Source organism: Nicotiana sylvestris, chromosome 6, assembly GCF_000393655.2.
Source record: "Nicotiana sylvestris chromosome 6, ASM39365v2, whole genome shotgun sequence".
Taxonomy (NCBI): Eukaryota; Viridiplantae; Streptophyta; class Magnoliopsida; order Solanales; family Solanaceae; genus Nicotiana; species Nicotiana sylvestris.
In genome coordinates this window covers 39,459,629-39,470,861 of record NC_091062.1, presented here as the reverse complement: position 1 = coordinate 39,470,861, position 11,233 = coordinate 39,459,629, and positions in this window count along the sequence as shown.

Sequence of the window (11,233 nt, the reverse complement as noted above, 5' to 3'; positions counted from 1 at the left end):
AAGAAGAATCCATTTGCCAATCGCCTAATAGCTCTCTTTTGACCCCCTGTGGCTTGTGCTGGATATATCCCCATTCTGATATACTCCTTGATGTCGTGGAACCATGGTTCACCGTCAAATTCCTCCTCAACCATATTGCAATAAGCGTGCTGATCGTGGACTTGAATATGCAGTGGATCCACATAAGCTTTGTCCGGATGGTGCAACATTGATGCCAGGGTAGCCATTGCATCGGCAACCTCATTATGGATCCTTGGAATATGCCGGAACTCCACTGATTGAAAACGCTGACAAAGATCATGTAGACATTGGCGGTATGGTATGAGCTTCAAGTCTCGGGTTTCCCATTCTCCTTGAATTTGATGTACTAGAAGATCCGAATCTCCCATGACTAAGATTTCCCGGATACCCATGTCTGCAGCTAGCCTTAACCCCAAAATACAAGCTTCATATTCAGCCATATTATTGGTGCAATAAAATCGAAGTTGAGCCGTAACAGGATAGTGATGCTCGGTCTCAGAAATAATTACAGCTCCTATCCCGACTCCTTTCATGTTAGCGGCTCCATCAAAGAAGAGTTTCCAGCCAGGTTTTTCAATCTGCTCCGTCTCACCGATATGCATTATTTCTTCATCGGGAAAATAGGTTTTCAATGGCTCGTACTCCTCGTCGACCGGGTTTTCAGCTAAATGATCGGCCAATGCTTGGGCTTTCATTGCAGTTCGAGTCACATAGATGATGTCAAATTCTGTGAGCAATATCTGCCACTTTGTAAGTCTTCCCATTGGCATAGGCTTTTGAAAAATATATTTCAACGGATCCAGACGTGAAATGAGGTAAGTAGTGTAGGATGACAAATAGTGTTTCAATTTCTGAGCTACCCAAGTTATGGCGCAACATGTCTTCTCCAAATGAGTATACTTAACCTCATAAGCTGTGAATTTCTTGCTAAGGTAATAGATGTCCTGTTCTTTTCTGCCGGTGAGGTCATGTTTCCCCAATACACAACCAAATGAATTTTCTAAGACTGTTAGGTAAAGAATCAAAGGTCTTCCTTGCTCTGGCGGAACCAGCACGGGTGGGTTTGACAAGTATCCTTTTATCTTATCAAATGCTTCTTGAAATTCATCAATCCACTTGACCGCAACATCTTTCTTCAACAATTTGAAAATAGGCTCACAGGTTGTCGTGAGCTGAGCAATAAACCTGCTGATGTAATTCAACCTCCCCAACAAACTCATTACTTCAGTTTTGTTCCTTGGAGGTGGAAATTCTTGGATGGCCTTGATCTTTGATAGGTCTAGCTCGATGCCTCGCCGACTGACTATGAATCCCAACAGCTTTCCAGATGGAACACCAAATGCGTACTTGGCAGGGTTAAGCTTGAGGTTATACCTGCGAAGTCTCAAGAAGAATTTCCTCAAATCCCCAACGTTGTCGGCTTGATGCTTTGATTTTATGATCACATCGTCCACGTATACCTCAATCTCCTTATGTATCATATCATGAAACACCGTGGTCATTGCTCTCATGTAGGTTGCCCCGGCGTTCTTTAAACCGAATGGCATTACCCGGTAGCAATAAGTTCCCCATGGTGTGATGAATGCTGTCTTCTCCGCATCTTCTTCATCCATTAGAATTTGATGATAACCGGCATAACAATCCACAAAAGATCCTATCTCATGCTTGGCACAATTATCGATCAAAATATGGATATTAGGTAATGGGAAATTATCCTTCGGACTTGCTTTTTTGAGATTGCAATAATCGACGCATACTCTGATCTTGCCGTCTTTCTTTGGCACAGGAACAATATTAGCCAACCAAACAGGATATCGAGTGACTCGAATGACCTTTGCCTCTAACTGTTTGGTGATTTCTTCTTTAATTCTCACACTCATATCAGGCTTGAACTTTCTCAATTTTTGCTTGACAGGAGGCACCATTGGATCAGTGGGCAATTTGTGAACCACTAAATCAGTGCTCAAACCTGGCATGTCGTCATATGACCATGCAAAAACATCTTTGAATTCTATGAGTGCTTTAATCAACTCTTCTCGGATCTTTGGTTTGAGATGGACACTTATTTTAGTTTCTCGGATATTATTTGTGTCCCCTATGTTGATGTCTTCGGTATCACTCAAGTTAGGTTTGGTTTTTTCCTCAAAATGAATTAACTCTTTACTAATCTCTTCGAAAGCCTCATCCTCATCATATTCTGATTCATAATCACAATATACTTCTTGAATTATTATTTCGGAATCAGATTGATTTTTAAGACTGGGCTGAGGATTCCTCATGCATGCCATATCACTAGAGCCAGCGTAAAAAGAACTGTACAAAAAAAGAAAAGAAAAGAAAAATATCAGGAATGATAATGAAAATGGGAAACTGTATTTTATTGGATGATGAAAGATAACAAGGTTTGCACACTTCAAACAAACTATAAGATAAACATTGGGATTACAACCCTGAGGTAACCCAAACAAACTGAAGGAAAATCAAAATAAACTACCAAGACTCCTTTCGAATAGGGAGAGGAGTGACTTTCCAATTATTAAGCCTTGTCTCTGGCCCGATGAATTGCACTTCTGTGTCGCTAGAACCTTCACTGTTTTCCACCATATTCACATCGTCAAACAATTTCTCGAATCTTTCAATTAATTCCTCCTTAGGATTGACCAAGGATTTAGGAATTGTTGTTATCGGGTGATTTTCAGCACCGATCTTGATAAAAGACTTTGATAGATGTGGGACTGGTTTTGGAAGAACCCATGCCTTTTGTTTCAGCTTCCTGGCCTTTCTCACGTCTGTGACAGTGGGTATGAATCCCAAACCAAATGTTCCCCAGTTCTCGGGGAGAGATACTGGTTGTATAATTCCTTGCAAAGATGAGCCCAAACCTTTGTCGGATATAAAACCATTTTTTAACATTTCATAGGCTACCATGACTGATGCAGAGGTTATCTTTGGATTCGGAATGTATTTCCCCTCTGGAATTTTCTCTATCGACATTGTGTCGGACACTTGGTAAACCCATGGTCCCTGGTCATTTTCTATTCCCTCGACTGGTACAATGGCACCGCTGTGAGCATTTAAACTGTCTTCTTCATGCACGACTATTTCCTGTTTATCCCATTCAAACTTGACTACCTGGTGTAGTGTTGACGAGACTGCTTTAGCAGCATGGATCCATGGTCGACCCAACAACAAATTATAGGAAACAGTTATGTCCAGCACTTGAAACTCCATTGTGAATTCAACTGGCCCTATTGTCAGCTCCAGCACTATGTCGCCAAATGAATCTCTGCTTCCACCGTCAAACCCCCGTACGCAAATACTATTCTTCTGGATCCTCTCTTCTTTTATTTTCAACTTGTTTAAAGTGGAGAGAGGGCAGATGTTTGCACTTGACCCGTTGTCAACCAATACACGGGTTACTACAGAGTTTTCACATTTCACGGTGAAGTAAAGAGCTCTGTTGTGCTCAGTACCTTCCACAGGCAATTCATCATCAGAAAATGTAATTCTATTTGCCTCAAAGATTCTGTTGGCTATTCTCCCCAAATGATTTACGGAGATCTCATCAGGAACGTGCGCCTCATTCAGGATTTTCATCAAAGCTTGACGGTGCTCCTCTGAATGGATCAGTAATGACAATAATGAAATTTGAGCGGGCGTCTTTTTCAATTGATCCACAATAGAATAATCATGGAGCTTCATTTTTCTCAAAAATTCTTCCGCTTCTTCTTCCGTCACAGCTTTCTTTATTAGTGTTGGATTTTTAGTTTTTCTTAACTCCTCGGGAGTGAAACATCTTCCCGACCGAGTCAAGCCTTGCACCTCACAGACTTCTTCCTTGACTTCTTTTCCTTTATACATTACCGTTACCCGTTCGTAGTTCCATGGAATGGATTTGTTGTTGATCACTGGTAACTGGGTTACCGGCTTGATAATGACCCGATCTATACGGGCTCCTTCCATGACTACAATGGGTTTGTTGGCGACCCCTGGTACAATCACTTTTAATCCTTCCTGCTTTGTAGCAACTTTGCTTGAAGATTCCTTCTCAAATACCACAGATGGTTCATCACCATTTTTGTTTTGCTCAGGCACCGACTTATCCTCTGTTAACTGCTTAACTGGCTTGGTTTCATGAGACCTAATCATCATGACAGTTTGCGATGGCTTCTTTGTTTCTCCATCACCCTGTACTATTTCTATCATATTGGCCTCCTGATGGGCTGGCATGGGATTTTTTTTTATATTGGGATCTTCAGGGGTTTGAACTTCAATTTTGTTAGTATCAATCAGCTCTTGTATTGCATTCTTCAAATGCCAGCATTTTTCTGTATCATGGCCTGGTGTACCGGAACAATATTCACAGCTTATGGTGTAGTCCAGATTCTTTGGAGGAGGATTGGCCAGCTTGGATTGTATCGTCCTTAGCATGTCTAGCTGTCTCAACCTGTGGAACAGACTAGTGTAGGATTCACCCAATGGAGTGAAGGTTTTGTTTTTCTGGTCTCTTTCCCCCCTGATTGCTTGCCTAGGCCTGAAACCTGGTCCGGGGTAGGCTCGTGGGTAAGTGCTTGATCTGATAGGGGCGCGCCAATGAGCGTGAGTAGGTGGTTGATTGTATGTTTGTGCCTGATTGATGGAAAAATGAGGTTCCGACGGGTGATAGTAATGTTGGGGTGAATTGTGGTGGTAAGTTGATTGGTGGGACCGATGTTGATTGTAGTAATGAGGTGAACCTCCGGATCCTGACCAAGTTCCTAAATCAACCACCGTTGCTTCCTCCCTTTTCTTTCTTCCGATTCCTCCTACCCCGCCTTGAATAGCTTGAGTAGTCGCCTTAATAGCCTAATAACTCATGATTTTATTTGTCTTGAGGCCTTCTTCCACCATACCTCCCATCTTCACTACTTCGTTGAATGATTTTCCTACCGCTGAAACCAAATGGGCATAGTAAGTTGGCTCCAGGGCTTGTAGGAAGTAGTCTACCATTTCACTTTCCTTCATAGGAGGATCCACCCTTGCTGCTTGTTCCCTCCATCAGAAACCATACTCTCTAAAACTTTCATTGTGCTTTTTCTCAAATTTTGTCAAAGATAGTCGATCTGGGATGATTTCTAGATTGTATTGGAAGTGGTAAGCAAATGTCTGTGCTAGGTCATCCTAGGTGTACCATCTCCCATGGTCCTGGCGTGTATACCACTCTAAAGATGATCCGCTCAAACTTTGATTGAAGTAAGCCACCAATAATTCGTCTCTTCCCCCAGCTCCTCGCATCTTGCTGCAGAATCCTCTCAAGTGGGCTACTGGATCGCCGTGCCCGTTATATAGGTCAAATTTGGGCATCTTGAAACCAACTGGCAATTGCACATTTGGGAATAAGCATAAATCCTTGTAGGCCACACTGACCTGTCCTCCTAACCCTCGCATGTCTCGGAACGATTGTTCTAGGCTTTTGACCTTTCTGAACATCTTTTCTTGTTCAGCATTTTTGGCTGGCTTGTCAATTTCGGTTGGGAGGTCAAAACGAGGAGTAGTTGAATGGATTTCGGAGGCTTTGAAGGTGGGCTCCGGAGGGTAGTATTGATTGTCCTGGGCCTGGAGTATAGGCTCACTAGGAGATTTGTGGAATGTAGCCGGGGGAGGTGCTACGAAGACAGGAGTCACTGGTGGAGGATGGTATGGAACTGGTTTCGGAGGTGGAGATTGCGGTGTCTGAGAGGTGGTGCCTCGGTAGTGTTGGTAGATGGGGAAATTTGGAGATAGTTCAGTGGTAAGATTATCCTGAGCTTGGGCTAGTGATGGAGCAGGGTTAGCTGGGTAAGATGGGGGTGATTGCCCTGTAGACCAGGCTCGGTACATCTCAGCCATTTGCTGCTTGAGCTTAAGCATTTCTTTTTTCATTTTGCCAACGTCTATCTCCTCTATCTCAATACCTGTGTCGACATCCAGAATAGACATACTTTCGGGTATCGGTCCTTTTGATCTGGTGTGATAATGATAATATGCCAGTATCTCTTAGAAAAACTAACTGCTTGTATTCTGGAAATGAGTAAACTTGTTAGTTTTGAGAGCTTAACACATATATAATTACACGTTGAGATGCAATGTTCCTAGACAAATAACCCTTTTCTATTATGCATTTGCTCGGCTGCTTGTGTCATCCCAGCTTTCTTGAAATTTTTATTGTTACTCACTCTCAATTTATTTATTATTATTTTTATGATTGTGGTCGAATCTTATAGAGATTGCCTACGTATCATGCCCCCGCATGAATCAGACCTTGCGTAGTTCAGACGTAAAGCAATTGTCAACACTTTTATTTATTTTATAAAAAAAAACAAACATTACATTTGGAAAACATTATACGAAAATGATTTAAAAACTCGACACACACCCAAATCAAATAAAAGACACAACTCTTAACATCTTTGAACACGCTCCACTTCCCACTTTTGTTGTCAATCATCGGACTATCTGCTCATGGCGGGGCTTGACCCGGATGAACTCCCAGCGTACGATACATTCTTTCTAGCTCCATTGCCAGATGACGGGCAAAAACAGGTGCATGCTCTATAAACCTTTCACAATCCATCCCTTGGCAATTTACATAACTTTGAGATGTGTAAACCGCTAAATCATGGATTTGTGCCCTGAAATCTTGGAGACGTTGGTCTTGGTTTTGCAGTTGCTGTTGGCGAGTGGTAGCTATATCTCTGATACGGTCTTCATGATCTAAAGCTGACTCTAATTGAGCTCGGAGTCTGGCCTGATCGAGTCTTGCTTGTGCTCTTTCTCTGTCGATGTCTGCATGCTGATGCTCTCTGTTGTATCTTCTTGCTTCTTCCAGTTGTGCATGAAGTTGGGCTTCTGAATGTATCCAACGGTCTTTTTCCTTCTTAAATTGTGCCCTGTCTTCTTCGGATTGCCTTACTTGGCGTTCCTTATTAGATCTGGCCTCTTCGTTTAATTGTTGAATTCTTTCTTTAGCTTTGTCCAAAGGCCTTTTCGGTTTTTGCAAAAATGGAATCATAATCTTGCATTTTTTCAAAAAGATTGGCGATGATTTTTTGATCCTTCCAACTCCTCATTGGTGTTTCAGAAGCTTTCTTCATTTTTTGAAATTGAGTGTGAAGATTTTTATTCTCACAAGCCAGACTCTTCTTCTCGCCTTCTGCTTCTTGTGCTTGCAAATCTTTCTCCAAACTGAGGCTCCTCAAATTTTCTTTTAAGGCATGGATGGTTGCTTTATACCCTTTTTCCTTTTCTCCCCAAATCAACCGCTCTTGGATTTTATCGTCAAAGGTTTGAACATGGGGTCTTTTTGTTGGCCTTCTTAGATCGGGTTCTGGTGCATCATCCACGCGGGACCGTTTCTCAAACCACCTTGCATATCCTGGATTTATCTCGCCCTTTGTAGTGTCTGGAACTTGAGTATCATTTTTCAAGTATCGACACCCATTCCACATCTGCTGAATTAAAGCCTCGGGAAGAGTGGCTTCAGGGTGTAACTCGATTACTTGCATACTCAAATCTTCATTATCGGGAACTACTTGGTATCTCCCTAGTTGTCTCAGAACTCTTTGTGGCGCATATGGCTGGATGCTTCTCAATCCCAATAGTAACAAATAATTATTCGAGGTTGACATGTGTATCACTTCCCTTATCGGGAGCCATCCCAAAGTCCACTCAATTTGACTTGCCGTTAAAGATCTCAGACGAGATACCCAGGCTTCGACCCCTTCTGGAGACTTATAATCTTTTGTTCTTTCTTCATAACTCTCGATGAAATTATCATGGCTTGGACCATACTGTATGAACTTAGGGTGATGTTGGAGATGTTCAATCATCCACATTTGCAACAAAATTTTGCACCCTTCGAAGATCTTTGCCCCTAATTTACATAAAGTCAACGCCCGACAAATGTCTGAGAGAATGATCGGGACAAGGGTGTGATTTTCCTTGGTAGTGATGACCTGTACAATTTCGCTGTGCGAATATCAATTGTTCGTTCTTTCTTGGGGAAAACCATGATTCCTAGAAAAGCCACCATAAAGGCGAAGCGACGGTGAATCTGCCAGGTGTCTTTGTTCTGCTTGTTAGTATGGCCCTTCTCATGAATTTCAAATCCATCTGACTTTTCGAACCTTGAATGTAGGAAGTTGAAAGAACAACACCCGTTGATAACGTTGCTTTTTCTGATTTGATTACTGATGTTCAGGAGCCCAAAGAACCGATGCACTGAGGGAGCTTTTGGGAATATAAGACTTTGGTTTCTTAAATCTCCATCAAAACTGGCATATCGAGCTATCTCTTCTAATGTAGGAGTAAGCTCAAAATCAGAGAAGCGAAAAACATTGTGAACAGGGTCCCAGAAAGTTACTAATGTCGCAATCAAATCATCACGTGGTTTAACTTTCATAATATCTGTGAGAGTTCCCAAATGTTTAATGACCCATTTTTGACCATCTTCTCCTAACTCATGCCACCACATCTGAAGCCGAAATAGAACCTCATCTGCATTTGCGGACGGTAGGTTTTAGGTAGTGCTCATTTTGTGTCTGCGATTAATTTTAACAAAAATCAAAACTCATTTTGAAAACAGACACTCATAAAAAAAATTATATATTTTTTAATTAACACTTTTTTTTCCAAACTTAAAACTATTTTTTGGGTATTTTCTAAAACCACTCATTTTATTCCTCGGCTCTCACAATGCTTTTTTTTTTCAATTAAGCTGGTCAACAAGCAAATACGAGGCAAATGAGTGCACAAGTAGCAAGTAGGATGCATCAGGATGGTCTTTTTATTTCGGGTTCACCTGTCCTAGACAGACCCAACCCCTGTGTTGAGTCTCTAAGGCCAAATGCACATGATGCAAATATACGTTCCTACTAGGGATCCGGTACATGGCTTAGTTATTCTAAGTGAAAAACCTGAGGCTGATTGTTCTAAACCTGGCTTACCCAAACGGACAGTTTGAGCCGAAGTGGGGGCAACGTACCGGGAGCACGAAAGTCTACCCGGCCTAGTTACTTGTCCCAACTTCGTCTTATTTGGTATGACTTTAACAGAAAGGTGGGCCACGCGCACGTGTGCACCATAAATTCAGAAGACTCAGAAAGAAGGGGGTTTCGTAGCAATTGTATATGCACAATTCAAATAATATTAAAGCAGTAAAAATATCATTTAGCATATTGGGCATATATCATGTAAAAATCAGATAATAAATAAAGCCAACTATAACAGTTATTTTAAGCTCGAATTCTTAAACCCTGAACCAGTGGTTCTGGGTTAATTTTAAGTCCCCAGCAGAGTCGCCAGAGCTGTCACACCTCCTTTTTTCCGCCCCCGCCAGGGGCGTAGGGAGTTTTCTCCAATTAAAGGACAGTCAAAACGGGATTTGTTTGTTTGTTTCAGAGTCTCCACCTGGGAATTTTAAGGCGTCCCAAGTCACCGGTTTTAATCCCTGAATCGAGGAGAATATAACTCTGTTTGTTATTCTGCGAACCAGAAATCCTGAGTAAGGAATTCTGTTAATTCGGGAGAAGGTGTTAGGCATTCCCGAATTCTGTGGTTCTAGCACGGTCGCTTAACCATTTTTATATTTGGCTTAATTATCTTGATTTACTAAATACCTTTTTTCTTGTTGCCCTATTTTATTACTGCTTTTGTTTAGATTGTTTACAATTATATAAACGAATCACGCGTACGTATATTCGTATTATATACCTTTTATAATTGTAGAGAATCGTGCCACGCATACGTGTACACAAAAAGGTTGATAATATTTTTATATTTTTATTATAAAAAAATTTATTTGATATTCGAAATTGTGCTTAAAATAAAATTAAGAACATTCGCCTTTCTTAAATAGTGAACCGCACATCTCGGGTTTTATGAAATTAATTTAATATCCTCCGACGAATCTTTTTTATTAAAATTTTGGCTCAAAGTTGCGCGAACGCATAATCCGAACTGCCTTAAAAATGTAATTTAGGCCACGCGAACGTATCCCTAATTTCACAAAATATTCTTGATAAAATTCTCTACAAATTGTTTATTGCGTCCACTTATTTTTATATGAAAACCATAGAGAAACACTGATTTAGACGTCTCTAAATTTTCTTGAAAAGAATTCAAAAGTTATTAAGTGTTGACCGCAAGTCTTATTTTACGCGTATGAATTATGTACCTCAAAACTATTTAAATTTTAAAGAATTAATGATATGAAAAAGAAACAAACAACATATAACTAAAAAAAACTACCATTTTTATCGTGGATACAACATTAATATATCCAAAAATCGAATCGCATATAAAACTGGAAAAGAATTAATTTGATAAACAAATTAATAGTTTCTGAAGAATTTTCATTGTTATATTTAATGCGAACTCTATTTCTACATATCCTTGACATAAAATGTTGCAATTCGTGCTTATAAATCCCATATCCTTCTCATATACTTGTTTTTAGTCCAAAGTTATAATTGTTTGGTTAATTTATTTACCATGATAAATAATCAAGCCAATTTTTATTTTTTTGGCCTATGCAAGCTATTTATGGTAACTAAATGTACCTTTTGTAAGGCTTATTGACATTATTTTTTATACACTATTTTGAAGAAGTGAATTAAAATAGGAGGACCCTTTGTTGGTAAGAGAGAAAATTATTCTACAACCTAATTCAATAAAATGGCATTACATATAACGTAGTTATACATCCGAACCGTTTCATAATATTCCGACATCGTGACGGCTTATATCAGTTCACTTCTCACCTATGGTTATACACATAACCGTTATTATTCCATATATGAACAACATACAACTTACATCAATCTAAACAAAATCGGATTTTGACAAGATATACTAGTAATGTAGCTTCTTGATACTTCCTATTCTATTCTATACTTAACCAACAATATCACAAGATAAAATTAATGGCCAACCTTCTGCCATGTTCCCTATCTTGACAATTCGAACATAACTTATACTTTAACGAAATTCTGAAATAGATAACATTATTACAACACTTATATGAATTTCAAAAGGGAATAATTAACTAATAGTCATCATGTTAACATACTACTAATATAACCAACAGAAACAAAACTGCAATTTAAACTAATAAACTTTAAACGAATAGAAGACATGATATTAATTCCAAACTTCATTCATTTTTTTTTGTTGAAACTTTCCACAGCACGAGTCT